Source organism: Cupressus sempervirens, chromosome 1, assembly GCF_028749045.1.
Source record: "Cupressus sempervirens isolate cs-2001-9-10 chromosome 1, ASM2874904v1, whole genome shotgun sequence".
In the NCBI taxonomy this organism is placed as follows: Eukaryota; Viridiplantae; Streptophyta; class Pinopsida; order Cupressales; family Cupressaceae; genus Cupressus; species Cupressus sempervirens.
Window position 1 is genome coordinate 542,239,855 of NC_143118.1, and position 6,298 is coordinate 542,246,152.

Below are 6,298 nucleotides of genomic sequence, written 5' to 3' on the forward strand. Positions count from 1 at the left end.
AAAGGAGAGGGGTGATGACAAGGAGGAGGATACCAGGGGTTCTAAAAAAAATAAAAGTGAGGTGTAGGGGAAGTTTGAGCATGGGGTACTTTGTGAGGAAGTACCACTATGTAGTGTGAACACTTTATTTGATATAGGATTGTTAGGGATCTGCCAAGGTTACTAAGAACGTCAAGGCCTTTTCTCCAAAATTCCATAGGACTCACTCAAACAGGCATGCAAGGATTGCCCTAGCATCACACATGAGTCTTGGAGAGATCAGTGTTAGAATGATGTTGGATGATCCACAAGCAAACGAGATTACCCAAGTGCATCATGTTTTATCAAAAGATGAAAACATGTTTGAAATATGCAAGGATAATATCAAACTGACTCACAAGTAGCAAAAACTGTGATTGAAACCAACCTCCTTAGTTGTCCCAGTCAAAACACACCACGATATGAAATGATCATGGCAATCTTGAGGAGGAAACAACAAAAGATACATGGAAACAATCAACCAAAAATAGAAACAACAAAAGATTCTGCAAAGTGAAAAAGGAACCTTTTTCCAAAGAGATCAACTGATGAGCTACTGACTGGTTGTAACAAGACCTGGATAGTATGTACAAGTATGACTAGTTAAGGACATGGGAACTCGTGAAACACAGTAGTAGGTATATGCATGATGGGGGAAAGCTCAAAATGAGGAGATAGAATTGCTATAATACATGGGTTTGTTTAGGTGGGATGTTGTAAAGCATGATTCATGTACAAGGGTCCAGATATTGTTGTATTCACATAGGTATGGTACATGGGAGACAAGGGTTAGTGCAGAGGTATGAGACACATGTTATATGGGTTGTATATGCTACATATGGTAAAGTACAAGGATAAAAAGCACTTGATAGGGTAGATCTAGTAGAGTACAATGGTAGGATACATCGAGTATGATACATGGGATGCTATAATACAAGAATGATGTGGGATGTTGCATAGTGCAAAGTGCTAGAGGATGATGTTGTGAAGCATGGCGAATAACAATAAGGAACACCTTGGAAAAGCGGGGGGGGGGGGGGTGAGTTATAAAATATGGAGGGGCAATAAAGGGGTCTGTGTCGGTGATAGATAATGGAAGAGTTGTAGTACACCTAGCGCCTATTTGCTAGGTTTTTACCAGGGACCTATCCAAGGTGCTTGAATTTCCAAGTTTTCACCACTGGATGCTTTATTTTTATTTTATTTTTGTGCCTTTTTTCTTTCTTTGATTTGGAAATTTTGTCCTTAGGCATAGAGTTTCTTCAGGTGAATAATGTTGGTAGGATCATTTAGAACTTCACCTTCAAGGGTAGATAGTTGATAGGCTCCTGAGCCAAAAGATGTCGTGACCACATAAGGACCAAGCCATGTGGGCTCAAACTTGCCTTTCTTTTCTCTATCAGCTTGAACTTTCATATTCTCTTTAAGGACCATGTCACCTTCCTAAAAATTATGCGGATGGACTTTCCTATTGAAATTGCACTTGAGGCAACTTTGATAGACCATGAGGTGGTCATAGGCATGTTTCCTTTTTGCATCAAGTAGATCAAGTTGAGTAAGTCGAGCCACTCTATATTCTTCATTAGATATCTATCCTTGGAGAGAAATGCAAAGTGATGGGAGTTCAACCTCAATAGGTAGGACTGCTTCAGCACCATAGACTAGGGAGTATGGAGTTGTGCCAGTGGTTGTATGGAATGAAGTGTGGTATGCCCATAGGGCAGGATTAATTTGCAAATACCAATCACGATCGGAGTCATTGACAACTTTCTTAAGGATTCTAAGCAAGGTTTTATTAGTTCCCTCTGCTTGACCGTTACCTTGTGGGAAATACGAGCTAAAAAAGTAGTGATGGATGTGAAGGGAAGTGCACAATTCATCCATATTTAGGTTTTCAAAATTACCTTTGTGGTCTATGAAAATGGTAGCTGGGATGACAAAGTGACATATAATATGATACAATATAAACTTGGACACCTGAACTCTTGTGGCAGTAACAAGGGGAACTCCTTCGACCCACTTAGTGAAATAATTAGTGACGGTGATTATCCACTTGTGCCCTTCTGAAAAAAGTGGCGCAATAAGACCAACAAGATCAAATCCCCAGCAGGAAAAAGGCCATAGTGGTGCAATGGGTTGCAAGTCCTATGCTGGAGCTTAGATTAAATTAGCATGTTCTTGACAAGGTAAACATCATTTCACAAATTCACATGCATCCTATTCCAGAGTAGGCCAATAATATCTAGCCCAAAGGATCTACTTTGTTAGCACCATCTCGCTCATGTGAGCACCACAAAGTCCAGTGTGTACCTCTTTGAGAGCCATCGCAACCTCATTTTGATCTAAACATTGAGAGAGAGTATCATGATAACCACAACGATATAGGGTTTGGGCGAGGATAGTGCAACAGGAAGCTTTGCAAATAAGGTTTTGGCATTAGGTTCATGTGAGGTGAGGCGATATGATACCATTTAGTAGATAAGCGTGAATTTCATGGTACGATGGAGATTTGGGAACAACCAAGACACAGACCCATGTTGATTCATCATTCTCATATGCAGGTTCATACAGCTGCTCAACCAAGAATTCATATTGCATAGCTTCGTGTGGTATTTCCAAGAGAGAACCAATAGTAGCCATAGCATCAGCTGCCTTATTCTGGAGTCTAGGTATCTATATGAACTGGATCTGAGTGAAATGCTCCTTTAATTGATCAACTAGATCTTTGTAAGGTAGTAACTTGTCATCCTTGGTTTGATATTCATTCAAAGCTTGTTTGATGATAAGCTGAGAATCACCATAGACCTAAAGCTTTGTGATATTCCATTGAATAACAATTTTTAGTCCCATAATAGTGGCCTCATACTCTACAATGTTATTGGTACACCAAAATTGTAGCTTGAAAGATTTAGGAATATAATCGCCTTGAGGTGTAACCAAGAGTATGCCCACACCGAAGCCATGAGATGTATAGGAGCCATCAAAATAGAGCTTCCAGAGTGATTGTTTTTCTATCAAACAGAGGTATTCATCTAGAAATTCCATGATGAGTGGGTGATCTACAACTAAAGGTGCATCAACCAAGTGATCTGCAATAGCCTAGCCTTTGATGGCCTTTTTGTCAACATATTGAATGTCAAACTCTTTGAGAAGCATAACCCATTTTGCCAGGCATCTGGTGAGTACTGTATGAGAGAGCATATATTTCAATGGATCAATCTTTGATATCAGTTGTACAGTATGACTCAACATGTAGTGATGTAGCTTCTGGGTGGCAAACACCACTGCTAAGCATGCCTTCTCCATTGGCATGTAGTTGAGCTCATAACCCACTAATATTTGGCTGATGTAATAAATAGCTCGTTCCTTTCCTACATCATCAAGTTGTGCTAGCAAAGCACCTAATGTTGTGGGAGTAGCTATGATATACAATATGAGTGGGTGTCCTGCAACTAGAGGAACCAAAATTGGTGGATTAGCTAAGTATTTCTTGATGAGTTCAAAATTGTGCTGGCAAGCTGAGTCCCATTTGAAATTTTGATCTTTCTTAAGCAGGTGAGTGAAAGGTTGACACTTATCAGCAAGCTAAGAAATGAACCCTTGGACTGATTGGAGTTTTCCTTGCAAAGAATGAAGGTGCCTGAGTGTCTTAGGAGGAGCCATATCCATGATGGCTTTGACCTTCATAGGGTCAATCTCAATTACCTAGGAGCTTTCCTGAAGTAACATCAAAGACACACTTCTTTGGATTTAGCATGAGATGATATTCTGCCAGTCGGTTGAACACTTCCTCGAGGTGAGATAAGTGATCCAAAGCATTGAGATATTTTACTAGAATATCATCCATGTAATCTTCAAGTATCTTATGGATTAGGTCATGGAAGATGACCATCATTGCGCACTGATAGGTTCTCCTGGCATTCTTTAACCCAAATGGCATCATATTGTAGCAGAATGTGCCCCAAGGTGTAGTAAATGTTGTCTTATGCTGATCTTCTTCTACTATATGAATCTGATTATATCTAGAAAACCCATCCATTAGTGACAAGAGTTCATGACTTGGAGTGAGATTCACAATCATGTCGATATTTGGCAATAGAAAGTCATCCTTCGGACAAGCTTTATTAAGATCCCTGAAATCGGTGTAAATTTTGATATCACCAGAGGGCTTGGTAACACATACCATATTAGAAATCCATTTAGAATAATCTATTGGTCAAATGATTTTGGCCTCTAACAACTTCTCTAGCTCTGCTTTGATTAATAAAGCCACCTTGGGGTGCATTTTTTGAAGTTTTTGCTTTACAGGCTTGGCTCTTGGATCCACTACCAAATGGTGTACAACTAGTTTTGGGTCCAACCCTGGCATATCCTAATATGACCATGCAAAGCAGCCCATATTTTCATGGAGAACTTCAAGAAGAAGCTCTTCTTGTTCAGGTGGTAAAGAGGTTATGATTTATGTGATATGTGTTATCTCTATCAAACTGGTATTTATAGGCCAAGTTTCTTCTATCAAAACTGAAGATATAGGAGGTAGATGCTCTTTGGGGGGGAGGATGAAATCTCCATCCTCAAGTGCCTCTGAGAGGTTTTCACTATTGGATACGTCCTTTATTTTCATTTCATTTTTTGAGTCATCCGATGGTGCTCCAAAGGAGTTTTCACCATGGGATGTTTTTCTTTTATCCTTTTTCTTTTTTGTTCCTTTTAGAATTTCATTTTTGCGACTAGAGATTTCCTCCTCCTCGAAGTAACCCATAGGATCCAGCTTGTAGATATACGCCAATGGTGGAGGTGACCATTTATGTGGCATTTCTACCCCCATGAATTTAAGGAGTGCATGCTCGGTAGAGAACTCGTCAACATGAACAACACTTAGTTGATCTCAATCTATGAGTTTGGGGTGAGCGAGGGGGAGGTCTATGAGATTCAAGGATAACTGGCAGAGCACAGAGGCTCCAAGGATTATTTTTTCAAGGAAAATATCATCGTAAGCTTTCTTTTCAACTTCCTCAGGGATGTCTTCAACCTCAATGAGAGTGTTTTGGATGTTCTTAAAGGTGTGGCCTTCCGTTGTAGTGCCCCTAGTTGTGGGGAGTCCATAGCCCAAGCCTTTGGTTTTCTACCCTTGGTGTGCTTCTATAGGCTATCTCATACCTAATTCTTGGTAGCCTAAACCACCTCCTTTATAATCCCATTGCTCTGTGGCTAGGCAATGTGACCAGGGATATTTCTGTTTAAAGTGATCAAGAAGTGCTTCACTTTTAGGAGGTGGCTCTTTGTATAGCCATGTGTTAATGTCTAGTGTGTTTTCTGCTCCATCAAGGATACCTTTGGTGAAAAATGTGGTAGGGCCCAACTGATGAAGTCGAGAGGTGGTTTTTGGTATAGGCTCTTGATGTGTTGGGCGTCCTTAAGTATATGGGTCAAGTGGTAGAGCGCCAACAACAAAAGCATCTGTGAGACTATACTCACCACAACCTTGGTAGTTGATCTTAACTGTGGAAAGAGTGGAGGCTAAAATGGTGTCCAAATCATGGTAGGTGCTAGAAGAACTAGCCATGGTGGTGCCAATTTCAATCCCAGGACAGTGATTGGTGAATGAAGCTTCAACCGCATTGTAATAAGCAAAGGGTTCAGGATCTATGTGGATGGTTATCTTAGTGCCATTATGCAAAAATTTGACGCATTGATGATATGTGGATGGAATGGCCTTCATGGCATGAATCCATGGATGATCGAGGAGGATGTTATATGGAAGATTAAGATCAACTACATGACAAAGTGTTTCTTGAGTGGCTGGGCCGGCTCTGATAGGGAGCAAGATGGTTCCTTCAGTAGTACGCTCCAAATTGTCATATGCCTTGATGGTGATCACCTCATTAATGATATCTGATTTAGTATATCCTAGTTGCTTGATGAACTTTAGAGTACATAGGTTTAGAGCCAATCCATTATCTATCATGACACGTTTAACTGCAAAGTCAAAAAACATAACAGCGATGCAAAGTGGGAGGATGTGATCGGGTTCAACTATTGGGATATCAGTATTTTTGAAGGATAAGGCACATGAGGCTAAAAGATGGCCAACCAAGTTGTGAAACTCAGTGGTGTTACTGTCAAAGGGGATGTGTGACTCACGTAGAGTGTTGTCAAGGATCTCTTGATAAAGTGGGCTTGTCCGTAAGAGATCTAGGATGGAGATCTAGGCTAGCGTGTTTCCAAGGTGTTCCAAAATGTTATACTGTGGCCCTAGTGAAGGTGATTCTAATGGAGA